This window comes from Ambystoma mexicanum, chromosome 5q (assembly GCF_040938575.1).
Source record: "Ambystoma mexicanum isolate Mex_15411 chromosome 5q, UKY_AmexF1_1, whole genome shotgun sequence".
NCBI lineage: Eukaryota > Metazoa > Chordata > Amphibia > Caudata > Ambystomatidae > Ambystoma > Ambystoma mexicanum.
Window position 1 is genome coordinate 616,012,700 of NC_090933.1, and position 13,939 is coordinate 616,026,638.

At 51.1% G+C, this 13,939-nt stretch overlaps 1 protein-coding gene across 2 annotated transcripts in view; it reads left to right on the forward strand.

Moving 5' to 3' along the window:
• Nucleotides 1–13,939, forward strand: part of SDCBP (syndecan binding protein) — a 403,969-nt gene that overhangs the window by 172,184 nt on the left and 217,846 nt on the right. The window lies entirely within an intron of this gene.

Consider the following 13,939-nt stretch of genomic DNA (forward strand, 5'->3'; position numbering starts at 1 on the left):
ACTCTTTTTGGTTTTGGAGTCTGACAAACTCCATAGGCATCATCTTTTTGCAGTGTCGCATAGAAATCCTTTGGATTTCTGCTAAGTTTTAAATACCTTCTCTTGGTTAAACTACTGTTTCCAAGAGCAGTACAGTGAAATTGACTTTACTTACATGTTCCCCTTTACAGCCCCAGCACACCCTATTTTACAATAGGGTCCTGGAAGGGTTACTTAGTATCCCCTATGTCTAGTTTCTAATTTAACATTTTTGTTACCCTTTCTACAATTAATGGCTGGTGGCAGTGGTTTACTTTGTTCTACCATTGAGTATTTCTACCTCGTGCTGCAATTGCTGCTGCAGTTAAGCACCCATTGGTGCCCATTTTGTCAAAATGGCCTGGTCGTCTTTTTCACCATTTCTTGTTGATTTGTTTGAGATTTACTCTACGCGCCAAACCAGGTTTGGTCCCTTTGTTCGTTTTGTCTTTGGCAGGATTCACAGGTGAAGCCCGCCTCTGGCTCCTGCGTGTCTGGCAAAACTCTGTGCTTAGTGTCCTTGGGTGCATTCCTGTATCCAAAGGAGATTGGCTGGTGTGGCTGGCTGTCCTTGGAGGACAGCCACCCTGCTGTGTGATTGACAGCTAGGCTGCAAATGAATGGGAGAAACCTGCATAAAAGGCAAGGGCTCTTAACAATAATAATTTGGCATTTATATAGCGCTACGAACCCTCAGGTATCTGAGCGCTGCTTATTATTACCCACGGTGTGTGCTTCTCATTTATCGACCTCGGAAGGATGAAAGGCTGAGTTTGGCCCTGCCGGGATTCAAACCTGCGTCAGCAGGCTCTGCAAAGATGTCATGGCGAGCGCTCTACTCGCTGTGCTAGCGGATCGGCGAGTCGATCACTAGATGAAAGAATCCGAAGAAGAGAAGTGTTCTGCAACTCCTGGACGTTGGTTTGCCCGGTGAAGCCCTGCTACAGTGCTGAAGCTCTGACTTCGCCTAGACTAGAGAAGCCCTGCAAAGGACGACTTCTCCCCTTGGGTTGGTGGGACCAATCGGCCCCAAGACGGACTCTTCTGGAAATCCTCTTAGAGCTGGCTGTACTGCTGCAGGAACCGATTGCCAGGGAGAGGAACACCAGAATCTAGTGTGTCTTGAAGTTGGACCCGAGGTCCAGGAAGATCCTCTGGACTCCCATGAAGCAGGACTAACCAAGCCTGAGCCACTTCAACAGAGCGCTGGACGACAGATGCGAGGAAAGCCCATAAGGTATCCGAGAACCGCGGTGGTGATATTCGTGAGAAGGTGAAACCGTGAAGTGCCGCTGATCTGATGTTTGCTCATTGCTGCCGCCGACCTTCAAACCGTAGTGCAGGAGTCTCCAGACGTCCTCCCTCTTGTCACCACGACTGAGGCCCAGGAACAGAAACCAACTGGAACCAGTTTCTTCAGACCTAAGGTACTTTAAAACTAAGGAGTACTTACCTCTTGTGTAGCATTGCTAGCTCTCAGTTGAGACTTGCTTTGGCTGCCCCTTGCAGAGTTGCTTGCAGCTTTGCCCATCACAAGCTTCCCAGCTTGTGGCTCAACAGTGATTTCTTTTTCAACAAAAACTCTCTATAACATTATGCAAGCCTTTTTACCTAACCTCAAGAAGAACTCCAGCTTCCCTAGACTTTGCTGAATTGACATTGGCTGTCCTGGCTCCCGGAAGACTCGTCTAACCTCTGACTTTGTGTTTTGATCTGTCTCCCCCCCCCCCCCCCCCCCCCAAAAGTCACACATTATATAACTTGTGTAGCTGGGAAAGGGTTAATATACATTGCATTGGGGGGGTTCAAAAGCTCTTGTTTGAGGAACTTGTGTACCCTTGTTTCTTCCCTCTAACCTTTTTCCTTTTAACACCAAACTCAGTATTGCGCTAATTGTACCAGTGATATATGAATGTCCACAGTGTCTTAGTTATATAAATCACCTCAGGGTGTAGGAAGTTTCTGTGTGCCATCCCAAATGGGTATCTACTGATTTATTGAAACTGAGTGTTTATTTTTGAAGTGTATATATGAAGTGTTAGATATTTGCTCCCTTCTAAAGAAGGTTTGTTCAAACTGACTGTTAAATAAACAATTGTTTAATCAAGAAGCCTTGAGAGTACGTTTTAGTTGGATACTTGTCACTATGAAAGTCTGTTACAACCCTACAGCTCACATTGACCCCTCTGGAGATAAGCCTGGCTGCTCAGTGACTCCCATCTTGTGTATAACAGGGTACTGCATAAAATCTTGCCTAACAAATGGAGTTCCAAAAGACAAAGCCCACAAGAATGAATGAGAGGAAAAAGGCTCAACTCATTCAGGGTTGAGAGAAAAAGGTCCAGAAGTCCAGCAAAACGTGCTGGGGGGAGTCTCACTGGGAGAGGGGATGAAGCATAAAAATAAGTCTCCCTAACGCTCATTGCAAGGCCGGTCGCCAAGTAACTGTACGCAAATCATTGCGCTTGCTCGGGATGATGGCCTCATGCATACCCTTGGTTTCTCACACGCACCCAATGCAGGAGTGGTTAGTGAAACCATAGTCTCGGGCAAGCGGTCTGTGGGATGATCTAGTGGTGGTTTTGCTAACCCTGGTACAGGTTCTTAGCAGGTGGGCCAGGGACAACCTGCTAAAAGGAAAACTCTTTCGCATTCCACCAACAAACGATTCCAACTACAGACGCCTCCCTTACCGGATTGGGAGCTCACTTCCTCCAACACACAGCCTACGGCCAGTGGACCTGCACCACGGCCCAAAAACACATACATTTCCTAGAACCTCCGGCAGTTCACAAGGCTCTACAAGTCTGAACAGCATCTTACAGGCCAAACAGTGCAAGTCCTCAAATACAGCACCACTGCCATGCCAATGCCATGTTCTACATAAACAAGCAGGAAAGCACAATCTGTCTGTCCAGGCTGTCCCAAGAAATATGGAAGTAGGCACTCGAGCAGAACATGTTCCTAACCTCTCAACACGTTCCAGGGGAACTCGATGCTCTGGCAGATATTCAAAGTAGATACCCTCTACCAAAGGAACATGAGTGGCCACTCAACAGATAGTCTAGATGGAATCTTCTCCCAATCGGGGTCATCAACCATTCGACTTGTCTGCCACAAGCTTAAACGCGCAGACTTCGCTTGCAGGTTTCCCCAACCAGGGTCCAAGTGGGAACGCCCTGTGGATGAACTGGTCGGGAAAATTTGCTTGCGCTTTTCCTCAGAGACCCCTCCTGCGCAGGACCTACTCTAACCCCTATTGCTCCTATGTGGGCGAGACAACCTTGGTTTCCACAACTGATCAAACGTGCTATCACAATACAAGGGGGCATCTCTTCACCTTCGGCCTCAATCTATGAACTTGGCAGCCTGGCTCCTGAAGTCCTAGAGTTCTGGCACCTCCAACTCCCTCAAAGATGGACATGCCAGACATTGCTACTCCAATAAATGGAAATGCTTTGTCATCTGGTGCAATTCTGTTAGCCAAGGTTTGGTGCAGTACCCTTTGGGTGCACTACAACAACCTTGACCTCCTGGCAATAGGAACCCAACCTTTGGTATACGTCTGTTCTACACAGGTTGGTAGTGTGGCTGAGCAGCCAGGCTTATATCAAGAGGGGACATTGAGCAGTAGGGTGGTTACACAGAGATTCACAGTGACAAGTATCCAAACAAACTCTTACATAAAAGGTTTCTTGATTAATAAATTATTAATTTAACAGTCAGTTTGAATATGCCTTCTTCAGAAGGGGCAATATAACCGTAACACACATACACGTTTTAGTTTCTCTAAATCAGCAAGTACCCATTTGGGATGACACAGACACTTCCTACACCCTCAGGTGACTTAAATGGCTAGGACACTGGACATAATATATCACTGGTACATTTAGATCAATACTGAGATGAGTGTCAAAGAATAAGAAGCAGCGAAGTACCTTTGAACCCCCAATGCAAAGTAAGTCCACCCTTTCCTGGAAGGAAGGTACTAACATACAATCAGAGGAGAGAAGTCATTCAGGGAGCCAGGCCAGCCAATGTCAATTGGGCAAAAGTATGGATGAGCTGAAGCACTTCTTGCAGGTAAGAAAGTCTTGCACAATGGTTTAGAAGTATTTGTAGAATCAATGTAGGGCCACAAGCTGGGAGGCTTGTGAGGTGAAGAAGATGCAAGCAACTCTACAGGAGCAACCAAGATGCATCTCAACTGCGAACAAGTAACGCTACAAGACAAGAGGTAAGTTCTTAGACTGTACAGTACCTTTGGTTAGAAGAAATTGGTCCAACTGGCTTTTGTTCCTGTGTGGCTCTGCAGATCCTGTTGTTCCTGTGCCTCAGTCGTGGGGACAAGAGGGAGGACTGCTGGGGACTCCTGCAACACAATGGGACGATCGGCGACAGCCAAGGGCAAACTTCAATTCAGTGGCACTTCAGCATTTCAGCTACTCTCGCCTGACAGCAAATAGCAACGCTGCGTTTCTCGGATAACACTTCAGACTTTCCTTGCTTCTCGGGTACAGCACTCTGAGGTGGCTCAGGCTTGGTCAACCAACTTCGAGAGGATATCCAAACAAGTTCACTTTGGAGTTGATTGGTCCCAGCAACTCAAGGGGAGAAGTTCTCCTTGCAGGGCTTCTCTAGTCGAGGCGAATTCGGAGCTTCAGCACAGCAGCAGGGGCTTCACCGGGCAGGCATCTCTTCCAAGTTCCTCTTCAGATTCCTTCGTCCAGTGGTCGACTCTGCCTTCCAAGCCAAAAAGCCTTACCTTTTTTATGCAGGTTTCTCCCATTCATTTCCAGCCTAGCTGTCAATCACACAGCAGGGTGGCTGTCCTCTGAGGACAGCCCTCCAGCCAATCACCTTTGGGTGCATTCCTGTAACCAAGGAGACTAAGCACAGGGAGTTTCGGGCACCTCCCTCACCTCCTACCCCTGCCAGTCATGCTGAAGCCAGAGGAAGGTTTCACTCGTTAATCCCGCCAAAGACAAAGCAAACAAAGGAACCAAACCTGGTTTGGCGCGCAGAGTAAATCTCAAGAGGGACCATTTCCAGCAAGAAATGGTGAAAAAAGAAGACCGGGGCCATTTTGACAAAATGGGCACCCACGGGTGCTTTAATGCAGCTTCGAACACAGCCCACAGTGTAAACTCCCAATGGTAGGTCAAAGTAAACCACTGCCACTATCCATTAATTGTAGAAAGGGTAACATAAAATGGTTACATGAGAAGCTAGACAATGGGGATAGTGGGTAACTCCTCCAGCACCCTATTGTAAGATGGTGTGTGTGCTGTGTCTAGAAGGTTACAATTTCAAATAGTCAATTTCACTTTTTTGCTCTGGGAAACAGTAGTTTATCCCACAGAAGGTATTTAAACTTTTGGGAAATCTGAAAGACTTTCCTGTGCCACTGCAATGGAGGTGCTGTGTGACACAATGTAAAAGATGAAGCCTATGGAGTTTGGTCAGGCTCCATAACCAAAAGAAACACAAAGCTCAGAAATCGCATTAAAATACATGAGTGGGGGAAAAGGGTCTCACACTCTCCAGGTAAAAAATAAAATCAAGTCTGCAAAATATGAGAATTCTCCCCAAACGCTATGTCCATGTGTTTGGGTGTGTTCGGACAGGCGGTAAGTGGAGGAAGAAGTTTTCCATCCCCCTGTGCTTTGTCTGCCAGAGTGCCTGAATGGGACCCGCTCCCACTGGGGGGCTGGCTGTACTGATTGGACAGCCAAACGTTCCTTTCTGTAAACTGCAGAGGAAGTTTGCAGGGAAGTGCTGGAACTGGATAAAAGGCGAGGCTCCTGAAGTGAAAAGGAAGTCGACCCTTTGCTACACTGTGAAGCGACCACTGCTGTCCTGACCCTGTTTTCTGTGCGACAGAGGAACTCTGAAAAGGACTCCTTCGATTTGAGCCATCAAATGTCTTGGCAGGATAGCTCGGGTAACGTGCTCGCCTTGGAAGCAAGACGACACGGAGCACCACAGGGTCTATGCCCAGGTCCGTGCTTAGAAACCTCTGGGTATGAAGTGCGTTATAAATAACTCCTCATCTCCCAAGGTCCTGTGAGTTTCCAGAGCTTTGGAAACCCCCAATACCAGGAGACCTGCTGCCCAATTCGTCATCGTTGAAAGGCCAGATCTGTCTAATTCTTTGCTGAGCCTTCAAGGACACTCCAGAGACCCAATCCAACTGGCCCAGACCCCCTCATCAGAGTTTGGGACTGCCGGAACGGAAGAGGATTGACCGGGCGAATCGTGTCCTTTGTTGGTGCTGCAGAAAAGGCGCCAAATTCGAGTGACCAAAGAAGTTGATGAAAGCGGTGCCAGTGGCCCTCCCTCAAGACTGTTGCTGAGAGATCCCGTCCAATGTCCAGCCTTTTGTCATCAGACCAAGGAATCCGGAGGTCTGGTCCAGAGCTGCAACATCGCCGAGCATCCACCACAAAGGTTTTCTTCAAACCTAAGGTACTGTGGGGGGAAAAAGGTATTGATTACCTTATTCCAGAAAGTCGCTCCAGAGCGTTGGAGTGCAAGTAGGTGTCCAGGGAAACCTCCTTCTTACCTGTGACTCAAGCTGCTGCTTCTGTCTGTTAGGCAAGTTTGTATGCAGTACCCTTTGGGACCACTACACACAACTAGGACTATAGGTGCAAGCAAAACCAACCTTTGGTATAAGTCTGTACTACAGTTTTTGGTAGCTGAGCTGAGCAGCCAGGCTTATCTCAAGAGGGAATGTGAGCTTGTAATGATGTTACACATAGGTCTACAATTACAAGTATTCAAATGAACTCACACTCCAGGTTTCTTGGTAAAACACTTTATTTTAGTCAGTTATAAAACCTTCACTAGAAGGAGGCAACTTATATCATACACCGATATACTTCAGTACTTTAAACTATCAGTTTCTGAGGCATTTAGACTACTTTGAAGGAGGAGCCTTCAGAGTATTTGAACTAGCCTCAAGAAGACATGGGTTAATAAAACATCACCTAAAAGAAGATTACAATTATTCTAAGACAGTGCAAATATTTTGAGTTCCCCTGTGGAGTTGATTCAATGCAATTGGTTTAGGCCAAAGTCAATGTATAGGATAAAGCAGTTCTCGTAGTTAAATGGAAAAGTCTTTGCCAAACTTCTCAAAAGTAGTTTGTAAAAGAGACTCGTATATTGGGGTCACAAGCTGATTAGGCCTGCAAGTTGGGAAAGTTTCAAGCACTTTCACCGCGAGAAGGAAGTATCGTCAGTTGGGTGTTGACCGTACCTTAGAATGAAGAAAAAGCAGCAGCTGAAGAATTCTGTTCCTGGCAGATCCTGCAGATCTCGCTGTTCCTCGGTCGTGGCGACGAGAGGGAGGACGTCGGACTCTTGCACTGCCGTTGAACAGTCGAAAAGCTTGGCAAAACTTCGGTCTGGTGGCTGTAAGTCAAGCACACAAGCTGGTGTCTCCCTCCCTGGTTATTCGGTTTCCTGCAGCACGCCGAGGCAAATTCAGCCAGCTCTGAGGTAAATATCCAGGTGGCTTAGGGGTTGAGTTGATTGATCCGACCAACTCAAAGGGAGAGTTTGTCTTTGCAGGAGCTCCTCTGTCGAGGTGAACTTGGCGATTCGGACCTGCAGCAGGGCTTCACCGGGCAAACCAACGGTCCAGGAGTTGCATCAGCCGTCTTCAAGCTCGTCTTCAGTTCTTTCGTTCCAGTGGTCGACTCTGCCTTCCAAGCCAAGAGACTCTCCTTTTATTCAGTTCTATCCCATTCCAGCCTAGCTGCCACTCACCCAGCAGGGTGGCTGTCCTTGCCGGACAGTCAGCCAGCCAATCACGGCAGAGTGCATTTGGGTCTCCTAGGAGACTAAGCACAAGGAGTTTCGGGCATCTCCCTCACTTCCTGCCCACCCCAGACACTCTGACACCAGAGGCGTCTTCAGTCCTGCAGCCTGCCAAAGGCGTAGGAACAAAGGGACCAAACCCAGTTTGGCGCGCGGAGACAATCTCTAGAAGGACCTTTCCAAAAAGAAATGGCGAAAAAAGAAGACCGGGACCTGTTTAAACAAAGGGGGCTCAGACGCCATCTTGAAAAACATGGCTCCCGCGATTTAACGCTACCGGTGTTCGCGGTCGGGAAAAATCATGGTAATTGGTTGTAAAACCACTGCCACCAGCCATTTCGAGAGGAAAGTGTAGCATTTGACTGCTACGTGAGTTTCTAGGCACAAGGAGATACTAGGTAACCCCACCAGCACTCTATTGTAAAATGGGGTGTGCTGGGTCTAGGAATTTGAAAAGACTAGTAAAGTCAATTTCACTTTACTTTCTATGGGAAACAGTAGTTTATCCCAGAGAAGGCATTTGAATCTTGGGACAGCCTATAAGGCTTCCCTGTGCCACTGCACTGAGGGTGCTGTGACACACGCATGAAAAGATGATGCCTATGGAGTTGTCTAAACTCCATAACCAAAGAAATAAACACAGAAAACATACAGAATTGAAAAGCTCAGTTTATCAAAAGAGCTGGAGGGCTCTAAGGTAGAGGAATTGGCACATTTATGAGAATTCTCCCTAACTGTCCCTTTAGCGAGTCCTATAACAGGGTCTCCAACGTTGGTTAAGCTTTCGTGTATCTTCTTTCCTAGAGACTAGAAAGTATCCACAGGGACTTGACTTCTGCTTTTCCAGACTTCAAGCCCTCTACAAATTGCCTTTTGGCTAGGATTGCGTTTGCACGTTGAAAGACTCTCCATGCAGGGAAACTGCCTCCAGAATCCTGAAGCTCTGCTAGGATAACGCAAAGCAACGGTTTTCCTTCCCAGAAATCACGATCTTGTGTATGCTGACTAAATGCAATTACTGTATAACTTTGTGGGTGCATGTTATTGTCAATGATACAGAAGACTCGTTAACCTCAATTGTGCGCGTTAAGCAACTACCAACTAAGTGGCCTTTTGAAAGAATGGTAAAGTATACCTGTGTGTGTTGGTTTATTGTATTGAACAGTGACTCTTGTGTAAATATAATGAATCTTTATTTTAATATACATTTAGGCGGAAGTGTTTCTTTGATGTGCATTCCAAGAAGTCACTCCAGGGCATTGGAGTGCACATAGAGGTGTCCATGGTAACCCCCTATTCTCCAGCATGGGGTCTGGCATGGATTCACATGCTCATGAATATTCCCCGTCAGGCTTGGTAAAGAAAAGATCAGTATCAGTTTCGTTTCTGATCTGTCTTTCTCAGTAGTAACCAATCGCTGATCTCTGGGTCATACTGCCCCCAGCCAATGACTGCCCTCTCCCTAGGCCCCGCCTCTGGCAGCCATCCTCAGATTTTTACCGCACGTTCAAGTGTTGGGAGTCCTCGTGTTTAGCTCTCGAGTTTTTAACTGCGTTTTCACGCTTTTTCAGAATTTCTCATTTTTTCGGTTTAATCGAGCCGCAAGCTCCACCGTTTCTACTTCCGTTAACGGGGACCCGTTTCGGAATTCTTCTACGCCCCTCAAGGGTGAAGTTTTCGTCGAGTTTACACTTTTTGGAGGATTCCGGAAGATCTGCGGCCTACCTCAACTGACATGGCCCAGGACAAGGGGAGCTCGATGCCCGGATACAAGCTGTTCAGGAACTGCCCTGGATGCGGATTATATAACGTTTTCAAGGACGAGCATTCACAATGCCTCTACTTCCTCCATGGGGACAAGACTCAACGTGGAGAAGGACTGTGCGCTCTGCAAGAACATTTCGGAACGGACCAAACAAGATCGTCGTTCCCGCCTCGCCACCTGGCTGGAGAAGGGCACAGCAAGTGAGAAGTCGAAGAAGAAGTCTGAGCGGGCTTCTAAGTCCTTTGAGGGCGCCCCGGCGACGGGGGCCCAACAGAAGGCCAAGCACCGCGAGTCTGCGGGCTCCGGGAGCACCGAAAGGTCGGGCTCTTCGGTTGCCAAGCAGGGTGCTACTTCCCCGGCACGTTCGACCACGAGCCAGCGCTCTGGTTCGGGGAAGAGTAAGTCCTAGAACCCGGTTAGGCCGCTGGAGTGGACCCGGTCGATCTCGAAGGGGGAGCGAGGCGCTGATCCTCCCCCAAAGCGAAGGCCCAGGATGCACCTAAGGTGGTGAGGGCTCTGATCCACCCGGCTAAGGCCTCTACCGAAGTGGTCGCTGCGACCCTGGCGGAGCCGGCTGAGACTACGCCAATGGAAACAGCCTCTGGGCCTAGAGTATCCCTGCCGCCGCAGAGGGAAGCCTCTTTCCAGCCCATCGCTAAGACCCCCGTGGAGTCCCCGCCTGAAAAAAGGGGGGCGGCGGTGGTGGCCATTACAGACTCGAAATCAGCCTCTGAGGAGGAACTGGTGGAGACTGAGAAGGGCCTTGACGAAAGGTCCATAGGCCTCAACGAGAGGTTCAGAAACCTCAATGAGAGGTTCGAGAAGGTTCGATCCCAGGGGACGGTCCCTGCTGACGTGATCAAAGATAGCGACGACGAACAGGGCCCAATGGCGCGGCCATCCTGTCCGTCGCAGACATTGCCCGAGCCCCAGGATAGCTCAGCGGCCATTTAGTTGGCAATCCAATCCTTATGTACCGAGATAAGGACGAGATTACCACGCACCCCGACGGAGGAGCCAGAACCAGTCCGAACAAGCGGAGGAGAGTCCAACCCGCTCCGCCCTTCGTGCCTTCGAGACCGGTGGACCCCTCATCCCCCTCGCCGGCAGAGGATATGGCGACGGATACGGCGACGGACGATGACGGCGGCGATGACACAGCAGACATTCCGTCGTCACTCCCCCCACCCCTCCCCTCTACCCCCCCCCCCCCCCCCCCCCAGCGGGCGTCCCCAGCCGATGAGGTTGGCTCTTTCCACACCATGATAACCAGGGCATCCAAGCTCTTTCAGCTCTGCCCTGAAGAACAGAAAAAGGAGGGGTTTCTGTACCAACAACGAGAGGCTAAGAGGAAGACGGTCCTCGAGGTGCCTTTACTCGAAGACATCTGGGACGAGGGGCTTGCTGTCCTCAAGAACCCTGCCACGACACCCGCCAAGAGGGACAGGTACGAGAAGTACCGAGTCCCCGATGCCTCCCCCTTGTGCCTCAGGGCCCAGCCCACGCTGGACTTGGTCGTCTCGGCAGCGGCTAAGAAGGCAGCGGGCACGGCGGCTTCAACTTCCACTTCCCCGCCGGACAGCGAGGGCAAGAAGTTGGACTCTATGGGACTACGAGTCATCTCGTCGGCGGCAACGACGATTAAGGCGGCCAATGCCTTAGCGATCGTGGCCCGCTACAACAGGGAGCTCTGGTTCAAGATGGCTCCCCTGCTAGATTTCCTGCCTGATGACAAAAGGGCAGAGGCTCTAGAAATTCTGCAGGAGGGCGAGGTGGCGTCGGTTCACGCCATGACAGTGGCGACGGACATCGCCGATACCGGATTTCGCCAACTGGGCAACGGAGTTTGCCTCCGACGACGGGCATGGCTCAAGGCGACAGACTTTCGCCAGGACGTCCAGACCAGAGTGTTGGACATGACGTTCGACGGCAACAACCTCTTTGGTAAGGCAGTGGATGAGTCTCTACAGGCCATCAAGACCGACTCGGAGACGGCCCGGGCCCTTGGGGTGCTTCCGCAGGGATGGCCCTTTCGGAGCCCCGGAAGCAGACAGGGTGCCTCCAAAGGATCCAGCGGTGGCTCCTCCGCTTACCGCCAGGCGGGCCGCTTCTCTTCCCAGGAGGCCTACAGAGGTCGCGGCAAGCAAGGGGGATCCTGCCGTCAAGGAGGCCAAGGCCTCCAAACAAGACTGACCCGGCCGTACCGTCGGGTCCCCACCGAAGCACCCCGGTGGGAGGCCGGCTGACGAATTTCGTCAGCGTGTGGGAGTCCATCTCCACCGATCGTTGGGTGCTGGACACCCTGGCCAACGGGCACTCGCTGGAATTCCAAAAGAAGTGCCCTCGCATTCCTGCCGTGGCCAGGAAGGAGAGTCCCTCAACTGCTGCTGGAAGTAAAGGCGATGCTCAAAGGTGCCATCGAGCTCGTCCCCAGGAGGCTCCGGGGCTCCAGAGTGTACTCAAGGTACTTCCTTGTCAGAAAAAAGACGGGCGGTTGGCGCCCCATCCTGGACCTGCGTCGGTTAAACAAATACATCAAGGCGCAGAAATTCAGGATGGTCACCCTCCAGCGCGTGCTGGGACAGCTGGAGGAAGGCGACTTCCTATCGTCGTTGGACAAGGCACAGGAAGTTCCTCAGGTTCGTGGTTCAGGGACGCCACTACCAATTCAGAGCCCTACCGTTCGGATTAAAGTCGGCACCCAGGGTTTTCACCAAGTGCCTGGCACCAGAGGCGGCGCGGCTGCGCCTGCAGGGGATCCACGTCTACCCCTACCTGGACGACTGGCTAATACGGGCAAGGTCAAGGGAACTCGCCGTCGATCATATGGCGAGGACCGTCCGGTTGCTCACGGAGCTGGGGTTCGCCATCAACTACCCCAAATCCCACCTGGTTCCATCGCAAGTAGCACTGTTTTTGGGGGCGAAGCTTGATACAGTGGAGCCATTGGCCTCCCCTTCAGAGGATAGGACCAAGACCATCCTGGGCAAGGTGCGGCGCCTGTTAGCCACGGACGTGGTCAGGGTGAGGTCCATCAAGTCCCTTCTTGGGATGATGTCCTTATGCATCTACCTTGTGCCCCTGTGCAGACTTCGGATGCGTCCGCTACAGGAGTTCCTCGACGCCCGCTGGTTTCAGGCGAGGGGCTGCTTCGAGGACAGGATCCCCCTCGACGAGGAGTTCCGTCAGGCGATCCTATGGTGGGGCACCCGGGCTCACCTCACAACAGGCACGGACTTTCAAACCCCGGCGTTTCAAGAGACAGTGACTACGGACGCTTCTCTGGAGGGTTGGGGGGGGCCCACACCGGAGATCTCCACGCAAGAGGCCTTTGGCTCCCGGAGGAGAGGTCTCTTCACATCAACCTCTTGGAGCTCCGAGCAGTGTTCTGGGCGCTCAAGTCGTTCCTCCCGTCCCTCAAGGACAAAGTGGTGAGGATCTTCACAAACTACACCACCACAATGTTCTACATACGAAAGCAGGGGGGCACCAGATCCCCAGCCCTATCCAAGGAGGCCCAGGATCTGTGGCACTGGGCCGTCGCCCAGGGGATGTTTCTGGTTCCCTTCCGCCTGGCAGGAATAAAAAACACCATCGCCGGCTCACTCAGCAGGGAGCTGCGCTCGTGCCACGAGTAGGAACTGCGCCAGGAACAAGTGGATCGACTCTTCCAACGATGGGGGCAAACCCCAGATCGACCTGTTCGCGACGGCGACAAACTCCAAATGCCAGAGGTTCACCAGCTGGTTCCCACAGCCGAGGAGCATGGGCGATGCTTTCTCGTTCCCTTGGGACGACCTGTTTCTAAACGCGTTCCCTCCATTGCCGTTGCTGCTCCGCCTCATCAACCAGCTCAAGAAGTCCAGGTGCAGGATGATCATCGTCGCACCGGCGTGGCCGAGGCAGGTCTGGTTCCTGGACCTTCTGGACTTGTCAACGTCCCCGCCAGTCAGGCTGCTGGCAGACGCGTATCTTCTCTCCAGAGAAGGAGGCGCCATTCTCCACCACGACCCACAGTCGCTGAACTTGCAGGCCTGGCTCCTGCAGCACTAGAGTTTGGAGGTTACGATATCCCGGCTGATTGCAGAGAGGTTCTTGCAAAGGCCAGGGCGTCCTCAAGGGTACGGTCTTAAATGGAAGAGGTTCTCTGTCTGGTGCCGTGCACAGGAGATTAACCTTCTGCGAATTACGGCCCCTCAAGTGCTGCCATACCTGTTGTCGCTGGACTGGCTCACGCCTCCATAAAAATACATCTGGCTGCCATCTCCCGATATACCAGGACGACGGGACGGGCGTCCTTGTGGTCTCATCGCCTGGTGAAGGAATTTA